This window comes from Castor canadensis, chromosome 13, assembly GCF_047511655.1.
Source record: "Castor canadensis chromosome 13, mCasCan1.hap1v2, whole genome shotgun sequence".
In the NCBI taxonomy this organism is placed as follows: Eukaryota; Metazoa; Chordata; class Mammalia; order Rodentia; family Castoridae; genus Castor; species Castor canadensis.
Window position 1 is genome coordinate 71,029,400 of NC_133398.1, and position 25,629 is coordinate 71,055,028.

Sequence of the window (25,629 nt, forward strand, 5' to 3'; positions counted from 1 at the left end):
TAGCACTTTGAGAGGCTAAGGCAGGAGTACCATGAGTTCAAGTCTAACCTGAGCTACATATAGTGAGACCCTGTCTCAAAAAAAAAGTTGTCTTTCTAGTTCAATAGTGATCATTGACACTTGCTGAACACCAGGAGCTAGGCCTCCACGTTCTCCTTCAATTCTCACCATAATCCTCCGAGGCATGAACTGTGTTTATTGTTCATTCACAGTAATGAGAATGAAGTTTGGAGAAATTGACAGAGGAACCTGTCTGCCTCCCAGTCAGCATGTGACAGATCCAGAACTGGAACTAGGACAGTCCAGCCTTTAATATCGATCTTCTATCTGCAAAACCTAAGAAATATTTAGTGGTGTTTCAGAATCACCCTGACCCATTTTACAAGACACAGCCTCAAGGTACTGTGAGACCAAAGAAAGGGAGACAGTGCTAGAATTGCAGAGTGCAATTTATTGAGGGATTTCCTGACAGAAACATGCCTGGGGCAGCAGCAAGACCAAGTACATCATGTAATTTGGGTCAGAAGGAAGGGTACATAGAGTTTCGGACAAAGGTGACTTCATCCTGGCTGGACTCTACCTGGTTTATCTGAAGTTAATATCAAAGAATTGGGCACATTCCTGGCACCAGGGTTCAGTTATAAGAATACACATGTCACTCTGATGGTTTTTATCTATTTATAGTCTTCTGGGAAACTATGCAGGGAAAACCAACTAGGTTACTGTGGGGTAATCAGGGCAGTTATGACTCAAGATGGCTGCACTCTTGTTAAGCTGAATCCACACAAATGGTTCAAAGGTTATACCACCTGTCCTCTCTTTATTTGTAGACTATGTCTGATAAATGAGGCGATATTATTAACAGGCTAATTCTGACTGGGAAGATATTCTAATGTCACAGAATAAACAGAGCAATAAGAAAAGATATTTAATCAAAAAGACATACAATTAATGGGAATTGATTCAATTCTGCTTTTAAGAATTCTTGCAGGGAGATAAAAGTTCACATGCCCTGGTAGGGGTAATTCAGTGTTGAACGGTCCTTCCGGCAGGTGGAGTTTGTCTTTGCAATTGGCCGACTTCTGCGCAGCCGGTGGGCAATTTCAGAAATGTGGAGGCCTCTTCCTGCCCTCCGCAAGAGGGCGCTAGAATTCACAGGCCAGGACCCAACTAGCCGTGAGACTGAATGACATATGACACGACCACTAGAGGGGGCAGCGAGGACCTTAAGCTTCATTCTGTGAGATTCAAATTTGTATTTGTTTACATTTAGAGATGCTTCCATCCAAGAGCCAGTCTTCATACTTCATATGATGCCTGCGGAAATGCGCTCTTCAAACCCAGGAGGCACACGTCCCCTCAGCATTTGAAGATCAGGGTCCGTCTGACATCTGCTCATCTAGTAGAACAAGGATTTTCTGTTGCTCAGGCTATGAATAAAATTTTACAATCTATAATAAATCTGTTAAAGTTTGTCATGTTTCAAGAATTCATGTCGCTCACAAACAATGCAAAATATCTGATTGTCATCCCTTCTCTTGGAGGGAGTCTCAGTAAACACAGAACCCACAATGACAACAGGAGAGGGCTGGCTGAGTAGCCCATCTCAGCTCTGCAGGACATGTATCATCAAACAGCACCACCTAAAGACCCTTTTGGAAGGCTACAGTGTGCTTCATCAGGGTGTCACTGACAAGGACTCTAGTGATTAACATCGTGACAATAAGAATAACCCTGGGAGTTGTGTTTTCAAGTACCTTTTTTCCTACATGGAAGAACAGGTCCTTTGCATGGATACATTGTAGCTTTCTATATAAACAGTATGGGGGATACTTCAACATGGACTAACAAGAGGCCATTTAAAATGATGCCAGGGAGCATACTTATTGAACAAGTGATCATGATTTATTGTTAAGGGATTAAATGAAGGTTTTTAAACAGAATGAGTCCATTTCTGGCATATCTATTGAGATACATATATTGGAGGGAAGGCCTCAAAGATAGTAGAACTGTAAAGAGATATTTCTTTTTAATTTTCCCTCCTTTTTACTCATCTGTATTTCACATGTTCCTACCCACCTATGTACTACAAAATGTAATTTTTAAAAAATTTAACAAAATACTCCAGGAATGGGGGTGGGAGAATAAAGGAGAATGGCAGAGGGGTGAATTTAAGCACAATATATTTAATAAATGGTAAGAACTTTTGCAAATGTCACAATGTACCCCTACCCAGAACCAAAAAAGAAGAAGGAAAAAAACCAAAATATGGACTTTCTTTTACATTTCAAGTAAATGTGTGTTTAGGTAGAGGCTTCTGACCTTTTTAAGCAGTATATACTTATAGTGATAAGATTTTCAGCCATCTGCTCTTACCCTAGATCTACAAGGTTGATTAATGAACTGGCCAGGTATATTCTTGACTGTCACCTAGTGTTCTTCTCTGCCCTATTTCAGAGTGGAATGCCATGTGTCCAAACCATTCCTGGTCAAGGCTCGCCTGCCAACACCACTCCAATGTCTCATCTTTCTCATATTATTCCATTACCCAGGACCCTGCACAGGCTAGGTGAGCACTCTACCTAAACCACATCCCCAGCCCCACAAGTCCTGGATCTTTCCTTTCTTGATCATCCCCTACAGAGGCCCAGATTTCTGCTCCATTTGCCCCACCACCTGTCTCAACTGTCAACATCTTCCCCACCTTTCAAGGCCCATTTCCAGTGCCTGTCTACTCAATCCTTTCCTGAAGCCCAATGGGACAGGAGCTCTCTAGGGCTTCAAGGAGGGAGGGGTGAGCCAGACATGCTGCTCATGGTTCCTCACCTTTGTCAGGATGTTCCAGAATCTTCATGAATGGGGGCCACGCCTGAAATGGTGAAGAACCCTCATCCCCACCATACAGGTGCCGTGGGCACTTACATTGTCAAGTGACATTGCTTGGTTAAAAATACAAGCAACGAACAAGAATTGGCCTCATATTAACATGTTTGGTTATAATTCAGATTATTAATAAGTGAAAACTTCATTAGCCAGGATGAGAAAAGAGGGAAAGGAAAAGAGAATAGAGCAAAAGTAATATTGCATAGCATAAGATGGGAAGGTAGAGGATATAAGGATGTGTATTGAAAGCTGTTGAAAAATGGGGAGGTGGGAGGTAAAGGGGTAAGGGAGAGTAATGGAAGGGTTGAACAGACCAAAGTAAAGCACACCCACAGTGGCATAGATTGAGACATCCCTTTGAACATCAAGTTAAATATTAATAACGAAAACCAGGACTGTAAAATAGGCACAGTGTGTGGGGTGGAGGGGGTATTACTGGAGGGGATTAAGGAGATTAAGGAAGGAGATTAAGGTGATGGTATATGGTTGATGGATTTCATATACTTATATGAAATAGAACTAAGAAACCTCTTGCAATTGCTTTAAGTGGGGTGGGGAGGGGCTGAGGGGGAGAGACAATGGGGTCAATGTAAATAATGTACAATACAAGACTAACTGGAATTGTCACTGTGATTCCCCCGTCCCATATAATGAATGTATCCCAATTTTTTTTAAAGTGAAAACTTCAAAAGCATCTCTGAGTCACTGTTCCCTCTTGAGTCATAGACAAGGTCTGCTGCTGCTGGTGTAGGATGACAGGAGAAGGTTGTCTGAGTGCCACCACATATAGGGTCGTGAGTAGCAACTCTACCTGCCCAGTGAATGGACTGTCTTTAAGCCCTGGCCTCTTCTCTCCTCAGCCAGTATGCCATGCATGGCCTCTGTGTGGGCCTGGCCAGTGACAGCATTCTATGGGGCAGTTGGAAGATAGCTCCTGCCAAGTACCTGCTCTCTCCCACTGCAGAAGATGGCGAGAACCTCAAGTGGCCCTTGTGACCCTCCTGTCCCTCTTTTTGGTTCTGTCTCACAGCCCAACCAGTACCGCAACCCTTTTCTCCACTTTCCAAACCCCTCCCAACCCCCTTCTCTGGGCAACCTGTCAGGCAGACCATGGTCTCCTTGGGACATAGCAGCAGGAAGGACAGTCTCGCGTGCTCCTGGGTGGGAGGGAGGCAGGTTCTCTCCCAGCCGGGTGCAGCCACTCACAAGTCCTCCTATGTGTGCCTGCCCACTGTCTTCTACTGCTGTGACCACCACCTGGAACCCCTCTACCTTAGTGCCATCCCAACTCCTATCCATCCTCTGGGACCGGCTGAGGTGTTTTCTCCCCTATGGGGTCTTCTATTGCTCAGCCAGAACATGGTGGCTCTTGCTGTCATTCACTTGGTCCAAGGTAAACTCTATAAGTGTACAGACTTTACAGTCAGATTGCTGGGCCTGTATGACCCTGGACAATTTAATCTCAGTGTTCTTACTTTCCTTATCTAAAATATGGGAATTATCCTTGTACCTACTCACAGGGCTGTTTTGAGAAGTGAGGAGGTCATAGTTTCTACTGCATAGTGAAAACTTCACAAATGTTAGCTTTCCTCTGCATAACATGTACAGTTGGTCCTCGGTATCTGTGGGGATCGGTTCTAAGACAACCACCCCCATACCAAAATCTGTGAGTGCCTTATATAAAATAGCATTTGCATATAACCTACACACATCCTCTTGAGTAATTAAAGTCATCTCTAGACTTCTTTTTTTTCCCCAGTACTAGGGATTGAACTCATGCTAAGCCAGTGCTCTACCACTGAGCTACACCTCCAGACCTACTTTTTAATTTTATTTTGAGACAGGGTCTCACTAAGTTGCCCAGGCTGACCTCAACTCACCATCTTCCTGCCTCAGCCTCCTAAGTGCTGGGATGCCAGGTATGTACCACCACACTTGGCTCTAGATTTATTACACTGCCTAATAAAATGTCATATGAATAGTTGTTACACTATATTGTTTAGAGAATATTGACAAGAAGACGACTCATACCTGTTCATATGCAATTCTCTCGAATTTTTTTGATCCGTGAATTGTTGAATCCAAAAATGCAGAACCTATGGAGGACTGACTGTATTTTTCACATTAGTATTTTTATTTGACTTGTTATAGTTTACATCTTCTCATTTTGATGTGACTACACGTGCTTTAAATGCTCCAACTGAGCTGTCAACAGTGCCTTTGTGTAGTCTTTGTAGCACCTAGCCAGTAATCTGTTCACAGAAGGTGCTTAATAATTACTGTTTGATACATAGTACAATATAGCAGGGCTGGAGGTGTGGCTCAAGTGGTACCTGCCTAGCAAGCGCAAAGCCCTGAGTTCCAAACCCCAGTATGAAGAAGGAAAAAAAAAAAAGAATATGATAAAGCAAATGCAGTGTCTTGTGATCTGTAAAATACATCACACCAGCCTGCTGGTCAGGGTCGGTGTGACCCTCAAAGGCCAGCAGCTTCAGGGGGACTGTGCTGCAGCACACACCTTCCTACAACATGGTGCTAGAAACAGAGACGATGCAGTGTGCCTCCTGACTCTGAGTTGACGCTGGAGTCCTCTGTTGGTCTGCAGCATTTTTCTGGAGGCTTAGCAGAGCTGGAAGGTACAAGATGGCCTCACACAGGCCTGATAGGTGTTTGTGGTGGTGGCTAATGGTGGCTGGACCTCTTGCTTCTTGTGTGGCTGCTCATCCCGATAGGACACTGGGCTTCTTCCCAGCAGGACGGTGGCCTCAGGGTGGTTTATGTATCCATTTTACTCATTTTTCATTCATGGCCACGAAGATTACTTCAATTGTTTTATTACAACATTGCAACTTGCACATTGTTACTTTGCCTTTTTTTTTTGGCAGTACTGGGGTTTGAACTTAGGGCTTCAGGCTTGCTAGGCATGTGCTCTACCACTTGAGCCACTCCTCCAGTCCTTTCTTACTCTAGTTATTTTGGCTAAAGGATCTCACTTTTTGCTCAAGACAGCCTGGACCAAGGTCCTGCTATTTTGTGCTTCTCAACTTCTCTGGCATGACAGGTGCACACCACCATGCCCAGCTTTTTTTTTCATTGTGATGGGGTCTTGCAAACTTTTTTTTTGCCCAGGCTGGCCTGGAATCATGATGCTTCTGATTTCAGTCTCCTGGGTAGCTTGAGATGACAGGTGTGCCAATACGCCCACCTATTGGTTGGGATGGGGTCTCACAAACTTTTCACCAAGGCTGGTTTCAAATGAGATCCTTCTGGTCTCAGTCTCACAAGGAGGTAGGATTACGGGTGTGAGCCACCAGCACCTGGCTCTGCCATATTCTACTGGTTAAAGCAAGTTACAAGGCCAGCCCAAAGTCAGGGGTGAGGAAACAGAAGTAGCAAAGTGCCATTACAACCAGAGTGTGGACTCAGAGAGCCCTGATGCCCAGGGGCCATTGTTACAACCACCTGTCGCCCATACCTGGGTTCATCTTGCACATTATTGTACTTCTAATGGCCTTTCTGTAATGTGCTTTACAGTTTAATAAAGGTGTCCACGAGCATTTGCTGTTTGACCTTCATGACAATCCAAAATCCCTTTGAAGCAGGTATTACCATCTTTAAAATGTAGAATGGATAGTTTCCTTGAATCCACACAACCAGTCATAGTAACAGAATCACATTAGAGTTACAGTTTTCCTCTTCCTATTATGAAATGTCTGTCATAAAATGTGTAGAAAATAATACAAGCACCTGCCCACGCTTTTACCACCTAGCTTAAAAGTTAGAACAGCAATAGTTCACTTGAAGTTTCAGTCACATACCTCCATTTCCCCATGACCACCCTCTCTGGGAGAGCAATTATCTTGAATTTGGTGTTTATCATCGTCAGTGCAGAGATTTATACATTTTTTATATAACATATGCTGTGGTGCTGGGGCTCAAACCCAGAGCCTTGTGCAAGCTTGGCAAGTGTTTTACCAATTAAACTATACATCCCCAGCCCTTTATATAGGTTTCTAATCCATGAATGACAGCTACCAGATTTCTTTGTTTCTAAAGCACATTTTTTTTCACATTTTCTGATCTCTGAAATCAGTAAGGTCTCATAATTGATGTTGTACAACACCAAGAGGTCCTGTGCCATAGCCATCATTGCCTGCCCATGCTTCAGTATCACAAGTACCAGGGACAAACCTGCAGAATGGGTGTCAGAAGCATGGGAAAATTCTGGAGACAATTACAGGGCACTCTTTTTACCCTCAGGGACCAAATGTCTAGGCAGAGAGGAGGTGGCAAGTCAGAAATGTCTTCCATGTTCCAGAAGCAGGAACCAAAAGTAGGCTAGCTATTAGCTGACTGCAAAACTAGCAGAAGAGGCCTGAGCCAATGACTTTTCCTTCTTTTATGGATTCTTTTTGGAAATGCAGTAGCACCAATTCTCTAGATGGATGGAAAGGTTTTTGTGTGTGGAAAACACAGACATCAGAAAAGCACTCAGAGAAGTCAGATTTCAAGTGTGAGAGAGTTTAGAGAATACCTTAGCTGATGTATTTTACTTACATTTTCTTCTGTTTCACATGTATAAATAAGTGTTTTTTTAAAGTCTGTCTAATCAAGTACATTGTGTCCAAATTAGAACTGACAAGAAAGTATTTTGTCAGAATTTTCTTAGTATTTTTCTGCCTTAATGATACACAAAATAATAGTGTATCCTAGAAACTTTAGGTAAAAGGTGTCAAATTGCACCTGAGTTTTGAAAACTATGCTTGTGTACTCAACATTAAGCTTCTGAGATTTTTCAATTTGATAAACCTACCCTGGTTCATTCATCTTAACTATTGTCTGAAATCCAATCATGCAAATACCCCATGGTTTGTGTACCCATGTAGGTGGATATCATTCAATCCATACTGGGCCTATAGAGAACAAAAAAGCAAAGGAAGTGGGAATTTGTTTTCTGCTTGAGCTAAGACTGCTGCCCATCTTCTCCTGCCCTTGGACAAAGAGGCTCCTGGCTCTCCAGCCAGGCTCACTCTGGAACTTAGACCAAGAGCAACTTCCAACCCCCATTCCTGGGGCCTTTGGACTTAGACTAGATTTACAGTATTGGCTTCCCCAGTTCTCCAGCTTGTGGATGGTGGGTCATGGGACTTCTCAGCCTCCATGATTGCGTGAACCAGCTCCTATCATTCCATGAGCAGAGAGGCTATATATATAAATATGTAATGATACAAATTATACACACATACATGATTGCTTCTGTTTCTTCCTCTGGAGTATCCTGACTAACATACCATTGAAGAATTAATTAATTTTAATGCTTGAAGGGATAATTAAGACTATCTGTTGGATCCTGTCATCTTAGAAATCCAAGAGGAATTTTATGAGAAATTGGGTATAGGAGGTATGCATTTTGATGAATGGATGCAAATGAATAATGGGGGCATTGGTGCATGAGGTGAACATAAGAATGTTCTAGAGAGGCAGGCTATTCAGAGAAGAGTGTTAGTTCATTAGGGAACACTGGATCATGAGTTACTCAATAATGTAAGGGAAGCTTCTGATATAACAAAATTCGAATGGGGAGACAGGCCGCAAAGGAGGGCACCTATAATTACCTTAATTTGACTACTGAGCAGCTTTCCCTAGTCCTGTGATTCTCAATAAGAGGTATGTTAGCATCACCTGGGAGCTTTTCACATAGACTCTTCACCTGGGGAATACAGACCGAAACTTCAGCGTGCAATGGAAGAGCACTCAGCAATGCAATTGTTACTCCCCACGGAGATCTCTCACATCTCTTTGGTCAAAATAATGTCACATGCTTAACCTCAAGCCAACACCAACAAGGTGGGTGGAGTTATCCAGAATGGTCTAGGCTAACTGACTTTCCTTCCCTCACCTCAAGCTGGAGAAGGTCCCAGTCATCCCTCAATGTATGTTCTCAGGTCCCACATGAACAAAGTCAGAGGCCGGCGAAGCTGAAGGGACAGAAATGGCTGTTTGCTAGGCTAGCATCAGGTAAACGTAACCTAATTCCATTTTCATAAATAAAAATTAATTTGGATAGGCCCAGAAGAATGAATTTTTAACAGTGTTGTCTCCAGTGAGTGGAATTATAGGAAGTATCTGTTTTTCTCATCTCTTCATTTCTTTATTTCTCCCCTCCCCCTGCATCTACAATTTTCTACAATGAATATGTAATATATTGGAACTCTTCCCAAATATTCTCAAAATTATTTTTCAAAAATGTTATTTTTAAAATGAAACATTTCTAGCTCTCGCCAGTAAAAGCAAATAATAAAAAAAAAAGTTATGTAAGATCAAACCCAGGGGATTCAGCTGAGGCTGACCTTGTCTGTGTAGCCTTCAAAGACATGGGGCTTCAAGCAACTGTGTGAACCCATAGGCCCCAGAGGTATCCACCCTTTTGCAAGATAGGGTCCAGTCAGTTCTCTTCCAGAACTAGAGTATTGGATGGTACAAATCAGATGGCAAGCCAGTCCTTGGTGCCTCAGTCCTGGGAGTAAAGATGATACTATAGATCATCTAAGCAGGAAAGTGATACAGAGACATTCAGGCCACCACAGCAAGAAGACACAGATGGAGGAGTGAAAAGGGAGGCATGAAAAAGGCAACAAAAGAGCAGCAAGGTCACTGTCTGACCTAGGCTACATGTCCAATAACTTGGCAATGCATAGACATTCTGTGACCAAGGAAGACTGGATTCTACATGGTACATCCTGTTACCTATAGTCCTTTCTCAGCCTATACCTGGGACTTAAAGGAATGAGAGAGGCCAAGAATGAGGGAAGTTTTTTTTTTTTAATTATCATGTTTTTAAATGGGGATTTGAACTCAGGGCCTCACACTTGCTAGGCAGGTGCTCTACCATTTGAGCTACTCTGCCACTCTTTTTTTTGTGTTGGGTGTTTTTGAGATAGGGTCTCCCTTTTTATCTGGCTGGTTTTGAACCAGGATCCCCCTGATCTCTGCTTCCCAAGTAGCTGGGATTATAGGTATGAGCCTCCAGCGCTTGATGGAAGGAAACTATTTTTCTAGACAAAGTGGGAACAGCCCATATTAACTCACTAAATCTCTGGCTCCACTCATCAGACCTGGCCTTCTGCATCAGGCCCTCACATCTGCCCTCAGCTCAGTACCAGTAGCAAAAAGCAAGCAGTGCCCTTGGGGAGATGAGAGAGGTGGCCCAAGTGCAAAGACTTGAGCTTTACAGTGACACAGGCCTCCGTTGCAATCACACTCCATCAACTCCTAACTGTGCAAGCTATTTCACCTTCCTGTACTTGTCTCCTCACCTATAAAATGGGTATATAGCTGTTAAGGCACTACATGAGCCAGTTTATGCAAAATACAGCAAGCCTGAGTGAAGAAGCAGAAGAGTAGTAATTGCTCACAAATGCACCTGCAATAGCCACCTAGAAAATGCCTCCCTCCTCCTCCTCACCTAGAACTCTGAGCACAGACATGAATCAAAAGCTCAGAGGTCAGATTCAATTTCCTAAACTGATGTTTTAATGGAAGTAGACCAACTGGGGGTTGCTCTGGCCAGAAAAAGGAATGGTTCTTTGAAAATTAGACCCAGCGAACTTCACCTGCTCACTGCTGGACCACCTGGCGCTGGAGGAGTGAGCTCTGACTCCAGAGAAGAACAAATTGTGCCTGATGGGCCTGAGGGAGAAAGTAAGGTTTAATCAGCAGAACAGCACAGCAATCTGCAACAGGCTGTGTGGGCGGCAGGGCCAAGAGAACCGAGTAGAAGGAAGAAAAAAAATGCAGCGGGAGGCAGAACTGGGATTTATTCTCTGTTGTGGAGTAGCTGTGACTTTGATTTTGCCTCTTTTTTTGAAAAGATTCTTTGCTGCTCCTTGTCAGAGGGTAGCACACAGCTAGGGAGCAGCTCATGAGGCTAGAGGTGAGTGGGGAGGTGAAAATTTCTGTTCCATCAAAGTGCTGTGTTGATCCACACAGACAAGGGACACACAGATGGCTCTTCAGTGGGAGGATGAGTTCCTGCATGTTGAATTCTAGTTTAATAACCACTAAAACTATTCCGAGGGGGAAAATGGAGCAGGCAAAAATGAGAACACTCAAGGTCATATTCACCTATCCACATTGCCAGAAGGAAAAGTGTGTCTCGTACAAAGTATGCCTGGGTGTTGAAAATCCTCCATGACAAAATGGGGCCATTCCACTGAAGACCTGGTACTTCCCTGCCCCCCCCTCTTTATTTAAATAATATAAAATGTTTTGGTTTATTTTAGCACATTATCCAGGGAAAAGAATATGTTTGTAAAAGGAGTGGTTTTTTCCAAGGCATTTTCTAAGTTTGCATTTTGATAATAGTGCATTAGTGCAATCGTGCCTATACTACAAATAGTACCTTTGATGATAGTGATAATAGGGCAATAGCCAGTGAGTTCAAACCTTCTCTTGAGAGTGGAGAAACTGAGGCACAAAGAGATGAAAGGACTTACCCATGGTCACAAAACTTGCTGCTGGCCAACCTGGGGCCGCAGCTCAGAACTTAGTGTAAATATGTATGTATTTAGGTATGCATTTATTAATTTTCAAATGGGAATTCATCTTCACCCTCAACTGATACATGCCCATATTTTGAAGAGTCATAATATGGTTTATAACAGAGAACAGTAGTCCCAAGCCCTGACTGCAGCCCCCAGGAACCTCTACTTCCCAACCGCCGGTAAACGGATGGAATTGGAGAACATCATTCTGAGTGAGGTTAGCCTGGCCCAAAAGACCAAAAATCGTATGTTCTCCCTCATATGTGGACATTAGATCAAGGGCAAACACAACAATGGGATTGGACTTTGAGCACATGATAAAAGCTTTAGCACACAAGGGAGGGGTGAGGATAGGTAAGACACCTAAAAAAATTAGTTAGCATTTGTTGCCCTTAACGCAGAGAAACTAAAGCAGATACCTTAAAAGCAACTGAGGCCAATAGGAAAAGGGGACCAGGAACTAGAGAAAAGGTGAGATCAAAAAGAATTAGCCTAGAAGGTAACACCCACGCACAGGAAATCAATGTGAGTCAATGCCCTGTATAGCTATCCTTATCTCAACCAGCAAAAACCCTTGTTCCTTCCTATTATTGCTTATACTCTGTCTACAACAAAATTAGAAATAAGGGCAAAATAGTTTCTGCTGGGTATTGAGGGGGTGGGGGGAGAGGGAGGGGGCGGAGTGGGTGGTAAGGGAGGGGGTGGGGGCAGGGGGGAGAAATGACCCAAGCCTTGTATGCACATATGAATAATAAAAAAATTAAAAAATAAAAAAAATTAAATCAATACTCCCAAAAAATAAATAAAAAAAAATAACAGAGAACAGTGGTCCCAAGCCCTGACTGCAGCCCCCAGGAACCTTTACTTCCCAACCTGTCACGTGCTTCCTCAGACATAAGCCCCTATATTTTTAAATGATCTGCTGAAGCTGGACTTCTTGTTTTATCAATTTTAGGTGTAATGTGTTGGTTTTTCTAATTTTCAAAATGAATTATTAGCACTTCTCTGACTTTGCCCTCCCTATCCAACCTATATTTGGCAGTTAAATTTTCTGGTTAATTCAATAATCAGCAAATAAATGATTACAACATTTTAAATACTTTGAGTCAAGTAATATATTAGGTAGCATTTCACTTCCTTTCTTTTTCAATATTTTCTTGTTCCTAGAGTTAATAATTAACATATATTTTCCCTATTGTCCTTACACTCTCATTAATTATTTTCAAACTCCCCATCACAATGGCTGTCCCTCTCAACATTATTTTCCACATACACCAGGTTTCCTGTATGTTTCATAGTGTCCCTGATTACGTCCTCCATGGATCTCTGCCCTCCTGCTCCAGACTGGCCAGTGACTTGCTGGGCTCTGCCCAAACATCAAACTGTGAAAGCCCCTTACAGGCCTTCCTTCTACCTGCTTCCTAGATCCTGTGTATTTTTCTTGGAGGAGTAGCTCATTCATTTTAGTGCCTGAGAAAGGGCTCATAGGATGTAACGTTTTGTGAAAATGGCTACATTTTATCCTCACATAGTTGATAGTTTGGCTGGGTATAGACTTTCCCTCATTATTTTGAAGGCATTGCTCCTTGGACAACTAGATTTCAGTGATGCATTTGGAAAGTCTGATGCCACTCTGACTCCTGATTTTCATAAATCCAATTTCTTTCTAGGATATTCTCTCTATTTCTTTGGAGTAGAAGCGTGCCCCAAGCATAGATGATGTGTCTGGCATCATTCAGAACTTCCTATGCACTTATCTGGATGATCCTTGGAGAGGGGAAGAGAAAAACTGAAGTGGAAATTACTCTTTCTCTTTTCAAATAAGGGAATTGGAAGTCAGGGAGGGTGACTAATCTACCTGATGCCTGGGGCCTGTCCCTTTAGGTTACACTGCAGTGACAACCCTGAAACCTCACAAAAGTATCCCATGCATATCACATTTCCATAGTCTTAAAAGAGACACTCAGGGCCTCTGCTTCTGGAGATTCTATCTCAAAATGGGCTTCTGTGCTTAAGGCAGCAGGGAAGGGAGCATCACAATTGAGATACGGGACAGGTCACTTTTGATTTGGAGTAGGAAGTAAAATCTAGAAAGTGAGACAGTTTAGATCTAGAATGTGGTAAATGGCTTTGAGTCACCTGTAGCAGTGTTTGTTCTCATGGGAGGAGGAGAGAGAGAGAAAGCCCTGGAATGGAGGAGGTGGACTTCAAAGAGGAAGATGAGAGATTGCCAAAACACACAGCACACTGAGCAGGAACACAGACTTTGACATCTGACAGTCTTCTTCCAATCCTAATTTTGTGTTCTTAGGCAAGTTTCTGGAGTACTCAGAGCCTCAGCTTTCTCATTTTTGCAAAATGAGAATAGTAAAACTTAATTTCCAAGATTATTCTGTGAGTTGAATGTGTTTATATCCACTTACAATGCAGGTAAAACTCTCAGTGCAGTAGATGGAACACAGTAAATGCTGAGTAAGAAGTAACTGTTACACACACACTTAATCATTTTGCCTGACCCTCAATATTCTGGAGAAATTTCTAATATTTATAAGTAGTGGAGCCATTCAGAGTTTTAGAAGGTTCTTCAATGAATGAAGAATTCTGGCCTGAGGAGAGACTATTTAAAATGCAGCCTGACATTTTGGAGGAAGAAAATAGCTGAACGTTCATATTTTTTTCTTCATTTAGTAATGGGAGAGGTTTTTCTTAGCATGTTTGTCCTGAAGTCATGGACAGGGCATAGAAATAAAAGATGGTGACTCCCCAGGGATTTGGGATGCACATAGTAGTCAGAAAGAGGAAACAAACATATCTAATATGTTATATTAATATATGTGTGTATACACATATATATGTGTACATATATACACGTGTGTGTATATGTGTGTTTTAAATGTGTATCCTATATCAGCAATATATATATATATATATATATATATATATATATATATATATATATATATACACATATTGGATATATATTCGAAATAAAAAGGAAAGAAACACATCTATCCAACCTCTACAGCAGAGAGGGTTCTGAACACTGAAGATCTATCCAGTGTTCCTTTTTTAAGGTCAAATATTTTAATATTGTCTTTCCTGGCCACTAAATCCCATCTTGATGAAATCTCAGAATAAGAAGCAGGTGAAAGGTGTAATTTCCTGTCCTGCCAGGCCCTTAGGAATGTACAGTGTTTGCTATAAATTTAAAACTTGCAATATTTAGAAAAGAATTCATTTTCTTTTAAATCCAGTTACCAAAGTTGAAAGCTCCCAATGCCCAAAGAGCAGCTGGGACAAGAACTGCTGCCCGCAGGCATTCCTGTCCCCTAGCCACATGGCAGTGGGCATCCTCTGCAACCAGCTAGGCTGGTGTGCAGTGGCTGCTCTGCTGCAGAGATCAGGAGCCACGTGTCCTGTTCACAAGCACCACACGCGACCTTCTCATCACCCGGGTGAGCAGGTGCCAGAAGCCAGAGAATCCGAGCGTTGAATTAGATGGCAGAAGGCTCCCAGGCCAACTCTCCGCACTTTCCCACAATGCAACTTCCTAAACAACTGGTCAACCAACCTCTGCTTGAACACACCCAGTGGCTAAAACTAGTCTACTAACCGATCCATTTTTGAAAAGCTAATACAATTTGAACATCTTTTCATGGGAGAAAAAGTATTAGAACAAAATGTTTATTCCCATTTCTGGGAGCATCTAGTACATTTTTTAAATGAAAAAGTGTCAAGTTAAGCCAGGTGAGGTGGCACATACACGCATGTAGTTCCAGCTACTTGGGAGATGGAAGTGGAAGGATCGCTTTAAGCACAGAAAACCAAGGCCAGCATGGGCAGTATAGCAAGATCTATTTTGTTTTTAAAGTCATTCAGATTAACTGAAATTGTATAACATTTCAAGTATTTACAGTCAATAAGTCAAGTCGTATATTTCAGACCCTTCAGAGGGCACCTCTATCACATTTAGAAATTACAGAATTTTTCCTTGGAAAGGCCCTTTTTGTTCATCACCTTCTGAGACATGCATATTTATGGTTGTATTTTTGAAAATAAACAATACTGAGTTATAGGGACACATATGGTAGGCATATGTATATGTGCAGATGGTGTGTTTGCATGTACATAAAGGAAACAAGAAGACAAGTATCAAGGGTATTCTAGCGAGTGGAACTTAGTAAGGGGGGACAGGAGGCATTCTCTTTCCATTTTATACATTTTGTTAATGTTTGGATTTTTTTTTTTACAAAGAGCATATGCTATTTTTAGTATTTAAAACACTTCTCTCAAAAAATTGAAAAACGGCCTAAAAAAGAAGTCACAGGCATTGAGCAGAAATCTGATTGCCTGCCCTCTGGACAGCCCAGGATAAGCTCACCCCTTCTTGTCCATGGTAGCCATGAGCTATCTGATACCATCCCTTTGGTTCCCTGTGTTTCTGTTCTCCTAGCTAAATGTCTCCATTTCCTTCAGCTGTTTCTTAGTTGGCAGGGTTTCAAGTCTCCTTGACATCCTGCCACTCTCCAGTGAACTTGAGCATATCATGTGAGTTCAGAGAAAAATCCATTGGGAGGCACAGGTGGCAGCTGGCCATCTGTTGAACATTAGCAAGTTTGTGGTTCATGGTGTTCGTGAAGTGACCTGGCCAAGCTTTCCAGGGTTCAGGTGCTCTATTGAAGATTGGCCTGTGGGATGCCCATTCTGTTCTTATAGAACCCCACAGTGCCTAGCAAACCTGGATGACTTATCCATGCCAGCCCAGGACAAGAACAGCAAGGGTGCCATGTGATATCCTAATCAGGCTTAACCAGAACAAGTCTGAAGATTCATAGCTTGAAAATTCTATTACCTTATTTATTACTAGAGTGAACATATCTCCTTACTTACCAATTTGAGCCTTGATTTAATGCCAGTTAATTAGTTATTAATAATGTCTCTTTTTGCTCTTAAAATGTCTCAGTTTAGATGATAAGATATATAGTGACCATATTTACTATGCATGCAATAATAACATCTCCCTCACATCAAGGAATTTTCTAAACATGAAAAAGGAACTGATCCCTTTCTTTAGCAAAATCAAAAGCACTTATGAACATATGGCAGTTACTGAAGTAGTTTTTCTCCTCTGAAACTGCCTAGCCATCTTTAAAATGGCCCCCAACCTCTTGCTGGGAAGCCAGGAATTCAATTCATTGAGACAACAGTGGATTCCAATGGTGTCTTTAGGTGAGCAAAGTAGTTATAGTGTATTTTATCTTTTCAGTCCCAACTATAAATATGTAATCCCTTGAGAACCCCATGCACACGTCTTCCACTCAGAAAAATGTTTTCTCCCCATTGATTAGGAGAACTGATGCAGTATTCAGGAGCTGTGTGTCACATCAACAAGAACCAAGGCATTAATGAACACCTCAGGACTTCGGAAGAGTTCTCATCCACTCTGTGCCTCAGTTTCCTCATCTGTAAGATGGGAATGATAGTAGTCCCTAACTCATACAGCTAACAGAAGGTTTAAATGAGTTATATTTAAAACAGTACTAGTTGGTAAACAAGCAATAAACAAAATTACTTGGTCTTGATTTCATGGCATCTGAGTGGGACAGACAGGAAAGAATATAAACAAGAAGTGTGTGAGTGGATCTGCTTGGCAAATTTGAGGATTGAATTGGGCTCGTTTAGGAAACATAACCAAAGAATTGGGCTTTGTCAGATGAGGCATCCCACTTCTTGCACAAAGGAAATTGTCCCTTCAAAGATTAGTGCTCTGGACACCTGCCTGCCTTCCATTTCCTTCTTGTCAAAGGCTAAAATAGACCATCTTCATCAGTACTCCCAGGAACAAATTAAATGGTTGCTGTACTGAATCCTGTTCTAATGTGCAATGCCCTGGCATGGGGGGAGGTTAGGCAAATATCATTTGGAGCTACTGCCACCCTTCATTTCCATGGGGCCTCACGGAGTTTATTTGGGGCACATAAATAGAGTACATTGCTCTATGATTTCCTCCTGAAATGTACTACCATTATTTTTTTGCATGGGGTAGACTGGATGTCAGGAGGAGCCAGAGCTGGCATATCAACCAAATAAACATTATCCTTGAACTGAGTCTTTTCTAAATCCAGGTTATTCCTGCCCTTTCTTTAGTTTTCCCTCTGATCTAATTCAAATCCCCAGGAGCGCAATGACCTTCACCTAAGACTCTGTGGGACACTCAAAATGCTCTGTGTAGGACATTGATCCTGATAAGGTGAAAAGGATACTGGCTCTGCTAATTTAGGGGCCGAGGGTCTGTAGAAAAAATACTTTCAGTTCCGAGCACATTTCTTTACCATCTTCTCAGCATTAATTGCAATCTATCATTTCTCCTAGACACAGTCATTAGGAGTATCAGATGATATTGGTCAAAGAAGTTTTCAAAATTAAACTTGGAGTTACAAACTCAAATGCCTACAGTGGCCACACAGGTAACTTCAATGTGTGATTTGAGGCAGGTAAAACAGTAGAGAATGGTGGTGACTGTGACAAAGTGGGAAGTTTATGTCCAGCTCGAGACATCCAAATTCAAGTTGAAAAAAGTAGTGGTGATGAGACACTGTTACCTAATGTCTGACTAGTCCGTGGGCTATATCTGAATCACAGAATATATTCTTAAAGCTTTTAAAGGCAGGGTGCAATGCCTCATACCTATAAGGGAGGTAGACTTTGGGAGGATCATGGTTCAAGGCCAGCCTGAAGGGGAACAGTAAGACCCTATCTCAATTAGTAAGATGGGTGTAGTGATATGCACCTGTAAGCCCATCTCTCAGGAGGCATAGTAGAAAGATTGAGGTCTGAGGCTGGCCCCAGATAAAAATTCCAGCACCTACCTGAAATAACTAAAGCAAAAAAGGACTGGGTTTGTGGCTCAAGTGATAGAGCACCTACCTAGTAAGAGCAAGGCCCTGAGTTCAAACACTAGTACTGCAAAAAAAAGAAAAAAAACAAAACTCTTAGAAATAAGAGCAATGTGCTCTTATTTAGTGTCAAACAAACTGTATGACCTCAAGTAAGTTACTGAATCCCCTTAAGGCTTAATTTTATCCATTTGTAAAATAAAGATTATAGTACCTATCTCCAGGGTTATTGTGCAGGTTTGAGAATAAGGAGAACCTAATATTAATTAAGGAGATTCTAGCTCCCTATATAAATAGCCTGCTCACTTAATCCTAGATAGTCCACAACAGCACTTTCATTCCAGTTTATTCTTCTCCAGGGTGTTGAGATGTTCATGATTGTACTGAAGTTAGGAAGGAAAGTTTGGAAGACATGAAGATGTGATGGTGGGGAGTGTATCAAGACTCTACTGCACTGGCTTTGTCTCCATGTCGTCCTGCCCCTGAGATCTGGCCCAGCCTCCCAGCCCAGCGGCGGGAGGCCGCCCAAGATGTTGAGACCTGCAGTAATGAACTCTTATGGTGTTCATGTGCAACGGACACATGAGGCAAAATGTCTATTATCTTTTTCTCAAGATGGCTACCAACTTCCAGATGGGACCACTTACACCCCTTAAACCAGTATTAGAGTTTTCACGAGTACTTTGTTTGCTTTTAAAATTAAAGCAAAAAATACTGTACTTTTGTGAAGGAAAAGATAAAAAGAAGGGGAAAAAAACATACTTTTTCTCTGAATTTGGAACCAGACCTTAATTCCTATTTCAGGCTATCTGACAAGGAAGTGAGGAATATCCTCCTGAAGAATGCTTACCTTCATGATTTCTTTCAGATGGTTCAAAATATTAGCAGTTTTACATCTTTCTTTAGCCTAAGCCTGGTTCCGGTTATGTATTTCCTCTCTCCAGTGCTGGGAGCTGTGAAGTTGAGCAGAGATATTTTTGCAAGGACTGATTTCTGCTCTATAAGTTCTGTGCCTTGAGCACTCCCCAGGGATGGGGCAACATCTGTTAGATCTCTGTGGTCTTCCAGTGACTGTCATTTCAGCATCTGCTGAGGGTGACCACAGAGGAAGAAGCAGTGAAAGGCCTTCCTTCTTATGTGCTTTCAGAGAAGGTATGAGGCTTCTAGAGCAAAAATATAGCACATTGAGATAACCAAGGAAGAAAAGTCAAATAGGATATAGGAATGATTTGTCTAGAAAATCAGAACTTGGATATAACCATTATTCATAATTGGAAGTTATTTTGGAGACAATTTCCTCTTCTGTCTTTTTTAAAAATGAAAAGACAAAGTTAAAACAGTTTCCTTTTGGGAATAAGATGGAAGGAGTGCCTATCTATGTGTTTGTGTTATGTGTGTGTGTGTGTGTGTGTGCAGGGAGTGGGTAGAGGTGAGGCAAAAATACATGAAATATTGATGCCTTTCTACTACATCTATCCTGCCCCAAGATTATGGCTCTCTATAAAAATTTTTTTATAACTTTAAAAAAAACTACATAAGTAAGACACTTACTTTAGGGAAATCTCAGGAATATATACAAACAAAAAGAAAACCCTCTTCCATGAATCCAAAACACACATATTACTCCAGTTAACACTACAGAGAGCACTTCCATGTCGATTGCCCATCATTCCTTCTGCCTTATTCAGGAAGCCACAGCCACGTTTGGATGAACAGCACCTCAGTCAATGGAATCATTTCTAGTGGCACTGCCAATCCAGATGTTAACCTGACAATCAAAATGGCACATCCTCTACTGGCAAAGCAGTAGACAAGTGACCACAGTGAGGTTTCAGTCTCCTGATAGGTGAACTTCAGGAACTGAAATGCCGGAGTTCTTCATCCTGATAGGGGAACCCTAATGAGCTCTTTCATTAGATCCCATTGACCTGGGCCTTCTGAGAACTAATTCTTCATCTTTACCTGGAATTATACTATGGCAAATTGAATGCATTGATGGTCCTAATTAGTGGCTTCCATATTTATCCTGTTTAAAGAGATGAAATCCCATCAAGAACTGGCATGCAATTCCTTATTGCTTGTGTAAGATGCCTCCTGACTTGTTTTGGCCATTAGAATGAGGGTGTGTGTGTGTGGTGTGTGTGGTGTGTGTGTGTGGTGTGTGTGTGTGTGTGTGTGTGTGTGTGTGTGTGTGTGAGATGGTGTGCCAGCATGACATCTCAGAGTCTTGACTTCAAGAAGGCTTGGTGTGCTTCCGTTCTTTTTTGTAACCTTGACTCTATAATAAGAATAAGACAGGTCTGGGCAGCTGGACGCTGAGAACATTTGTTGGAGAACCCAGTGGCCACAGTCAATTCTCAGAAGCAGATCCACCTAGTGAACACATAGCTGCCCTGAGATACCTGGGAAAGACTAGGCTACATTCCTGAGCTAAATGAATTGATTTTTCTAAGCCACTAATTTTGGAGTTGTTTGTTATGCAGCAATAATTAACTGATACTTGTACAAATTTCCAATCCTTCCAATACATTCCTTTTCTTGTGAATTCTGTTGACTAAAAACAAACATCTCTAATCAGAAATTTTCAACTAGTCTTCTATTGTCTTAACAGAATGTGAGCACACCACACTTCTTCTTTTGTGATCCACTTTGCTTTGCAACTGATTTTGAGCATTTTTCCCCTAACCATTCATTTGGCACAATAAAGAAGGAAAATCTCCCAAATGCCACTTCTAAGCCTTGGCCCAAATCAGGCTTCATCATGGCCCTTGGCTGAATCCCATTCTCAGGCTGGCCCCAGGAGATCTGTTCAACAGTAAGTGTTTAGCCTGTGTCTCAGTGGATGATTGGACAGCACAGTGATTCTTCACAGATCAGTGACCAAGAAGAGAAGGATGGAGCCATGCCTCAGAGGTGTTTGAGAACATTAACCTTCCCAGACACTGTTTACCTTGTGGACAAAGAAGACAATAGTTTCATTCAGAATGTTCTTTTTCCAAATGTTTAAGATGTGTGGGTAGAAAAGACAAAAAAAGACACAGATATTCTTCCATAATCACTTTATTTTCTGACCTAAAACAAAGTGATTGGAGCTCAATATTCTTCTACCTGTTTATTCTACTTCCATCATTCTCCCCCATCACCAAATAATAGATTTAACCAGAGATATTACTTGCTTGGCAGAGTTGGGCAAGGGAAGGGAGCAATGCTTGCTTGATAATCCTAATCTTGATGCTAAGAGAAATATATTAACATTTCCAAGAAGAATGATCCCCTGTAACTCTGCAAATGTTTCTATAAAGGGAATTTTCCAAGTGTATTATCTACTGTGGTCCTTTCCAACAAGGTGCACAACTGGAAGTATGTCCCTATCTTGGTTGCTTTTCCTTTGCATTTGATATTTTGCTAATAATAATAGTTTCTATGGCATTTACCAAATCCTTACAAAAACTCCACAAAGTATTGTTATTCTCCCTATTAGAATAAATTGAAGTTCGGAGAAAGCAAGTAAATAGTGAATGGTCCCACGGCTAAGTTGCAGAACTGGAATTCCATCCCAGTTTGTCAAATTCCCAAGTCAGAATACTTTACGTTGTTGCTATACTATCCCAATGCCTGTAGAATTTATTTTTTACAGTATGGGGATTTGATCTCAGGTCCTCGAGCTTGCTATGCAGGTGCTCTACCTCTTGGGCTATGCTCCCATCTCTCAACTGCTATAGAATTTTAAGTAAAATATGAACATCAAAAAAATTAGAGCTGGAGGCATGACTCAAGCAGCAGAGTGTTTGCCCAGTAAGCATGATGCAAATGAGCCCTCAGCTCAAACCTCAGGGCTGCAAATAAAAATAATTAAAAAACAAACAAAAAATTAAATAATCAAATTATGAGCTAAATACTTTTAAATATGGAAAGGAGTAAGTGGTTTTAAAGAGTTTTCTTCCAATCCTAAGTGGGTTTGATATAGAAATGATACTGATTTTTTTCCCTGTCTCTTTCCACCATAGGCAACTTCCTCAGGCTTCCACTTAAGCCTTAAAACTCAGTATCTTACCCAATGAGACCACAGAGGACTCTGGTACAGAACCTCATTCATGAGCTTAAGAAACATCAGTAAGTATTTGCTAAGGTATTTGATGTAGAAAGAAAAGAAGATATACAGATCACATTGTGAACAACCATGGAAAGAAAGCATCTTAACTAAGAGTCATGGTTCATTCTATAGATTAGTACCACGAGTAATTATGCAAAGGTATATCTGTGCTGTCCAAATGATGGCTCATGATTCCATGAAAGAAGGTGGAGGACCCACAAGCACGCATGCATGAGAGAAAGCAAGAGAGGGCAAGAGGGGACCAGACTCACTTTTATAACAAACCCACTCCCTCAATAATGATACGAATCCATTCACAGAACTCCCATGACCTAAACACCTCCCAATAGGCCCACCTCCCAACACCATTGCATTGGGGATTAAATTTCTACCATATGAACAATGGGGCACACATTCAAACCAAGGCAGGGACTATGGAGAATTAAAGACCCCACCTCCCTCTAAAGTGGCAGTCACTAGTCAATTCCAGCTAATTATTGCCATACAGGGATGCAAACCCATCGATGACTATCTTAGTTTTTGGAAAGAAGTGGGAAACTCAGTAGCAAACACAAGCTATGGTATTGGAGGGTGTAAGCTGAATGATTTTAGCTGCTGGTGCCCCTGGTCATCCACTCTGCATGTATCTCTGCACACAAGGCCATCTGCTGTGTACACTTTTGACTGTGTGCAACCACTTGGCCTGCATGCAGGGCAGGCTGGGGATGCTGAGAAGTTATTCTCTACAAAAGCAGCCATAGAGTGTTTCCATCCTTCCAGAACGTTCTGTGAGATGGGCCTCTCAAGATGGTGAATAAGGAATAACCAAGATTTAGAAGGTAAACCATATCCTGTAGCTAAAAGAAATGGTGTAAAAGAAGCTGGTTCATGATGGGTACCACACCTGGAACACAAAGGAGTTCAATAAATACTTCTTGAATGAATGCAGACCTATGAAGGCAGATGGGTCAAAATGTAGTGTGCTTACTTCCGTTTCCCTTCCAAATCAAAACTAAAGAGACAGTGACCTAGGAAGAGACAAAGTGAGGGTAACAAAGGATTGTGGAGTTTCTTATGAATAAAGTAAAGGTGTTACATTAAGGGATGGTGAAGTTCCTTGGCAACAGCACTTTGCTCTACAGGACTGTGCTACTTTTTGTTATATAATGGTATGGGGGGCATAACACAGAGACTGGGAGGGAATTGGTCAGATCACTGATTCCAGGTCCTGCCCTGGTCAGATGTGCTACAGAGAAAATCATTTAGGTCTAAAACTTGATCCTCATCTGTAAAAGACTAGTATCACCTGATAAGGTGGTGATAATTGTGAACGACAGCATCCAACAAATGCATCTTTTTTTTTTTTTTTTTTTGGCAGTATTGGGGTCTGTACTCACATTTGCTAGGCAGGCACTCTACCACTTGAGCCATACCTCAGCCATTTTGGCTCTGGTTATTTTGGAGGTAAGTTTTTTGTTTTTGTTTTTGTTTTCGGTTTTTTTAATCTAGGTCAGCCTGGACCTTGACCCTCCTATTTTATACTTCCCATTGTTGCTGGGATGACAAATGTGCGCCACAGTGTTCAGCTTCTTTCCTTTGAGATGAGGTCTCAGAAACTTTTTTATTGCCTGAGCTGGCCTCCCATATTTTGGGATGACAGCACACACCACTGCACCCAGCTATTGGTTGAGATGGAGTTTCACAAACTTTTTGCCTGGGCTGGCTTCAAACCTCAATCCTCCCCATCTCAGCCTCATCAGTAGCTAGGATTACAGCCATGGGCCACCAGCACCTAACTCAACATGTGCACATTTTAAAAGCAAAAGGAAACCTTACCCTGAATCCACTGGGAGCTGGTAATAATTTAGGTACCTCCTGCTCTCTGGACCAACCTGTACATTTAAACAGATTAAAAGAATGGGTGATTAATATCAGGACACACTGTACTTAGTGGTGGCCTTCTGCAGTTCATGCTAAGTGATAAAGGATCTGAGGTTCCACTTTTGCCCAAGATTGTGTCACTACAACCTGCCACATGCAAAACATAGCATTGTGTATAAGAAGGACAATCACTTGTTTACTTAGAAACATGATTTTGGTTTGGTTTTTGTTCTGGAGGGATTTGCTGCCAACCTGTGGGATTTGAAATTGTTTTCCCTGTAGGAGGCAGATTCGGAAGTCTGGCCTGCCAAGACTCTTTTGGAAGCTGAAATTAATTAAAATATTTATTTTAGTCCCCCATAGCTAAGACACAGCAGGTGAGGGTGTGCAGCATTCATTTCTATGGAGGTGCAGTTATGTCCAATCACTTCTTGTGTGGCACATCCTCCCCAAGGCCACCACGCCTGCTCAAACACCTGCTCTGTATGTATTTAGCACAATGGTATTTAATGTCTTACCTAAGGGCACCCAGAATCACCCACCTCTACCTGAGGACAATAAAGCCTTGTTCTATCTTTTGTTACCTATAGACTCACCTCTGCTGATGGACTTTCCTCGTTTCACTTTCAACCAGACCTATAAAGCTATGTGAAAGATAAAGAGAAAAAGATAAGATAAAAAACAATTGTCAGTTTTTGTGGGGTTTTTGGTATGACAGAGGTTGAGAAAGATACAAGAATATGTAAGAGCACTTCCTGAGTGCTTACAAAATACTTGAAGATGTGAAATGCTACAATAGAGAACAAAGACAATGTAAACACCCACTGTTGTTGAATGGTGGAAACCAGTACTGATGTCCCCTCTGAACACCCACTCCATCCACAGACAGACTAGATGCTTTTGGAATATTATCACATCATTCCTTGCCAACTCTTCAACATAAGAAAGGGTATGAATTTTTTGATTTTTTAGTATTTATTAATATTAAGGAAATATTTATGAATATTTTATAAGAGAACTGGCCCTCCAGGAAGTCTAATGACTTGAGAAGCAATGACAAGTAGGCTCAGAGCACACACTTGGAGGTCACTAAACTTGAGCTGGAGTCTCAGCAGTGATACTGACCAACAGTGACTTCAGGTAGTTTATTTTGCTAAGCCGTCATTTTGTCATGTATAAAAGGGAATGGTAATAGTTAGTGAACCACCTTCCTTGTGGAGACTCAATGAGTTAACACATACTAGATGCCTGGCACATCACCCAGCACGGGAGACATGCAGAGCCACGCCCTCTTCATCCTCAAAGGCCACATACAGCTAGGGGGCAGAGTCAG

At 41.7% G+C, this 25,629-nt stretch overlaps 1 long non-coding RNA gene across 1 annotated transcript; it reads right to left on the minus strand.

Annotated features, from left to right (window-relative positions):
• Positions 1-463: 463 nt before the first annotated feature.
• LOC141415659 (uncharacterized) lies at positions 464-25,006 on the minus strand. The gene is made up of 3 exons (XR_012440642.1): positions 24,893-25,006; positions 24,252-24,307; positions 464-1,430 (listed from the first exon to the last, which is right to left on the minus strand). It is a non-coding gene; the product is annotated as an uncharacterized lncRNA (long non-coding RNA).
• Positions 25,007-25,629: the final 623 nt, after the last annotated feature.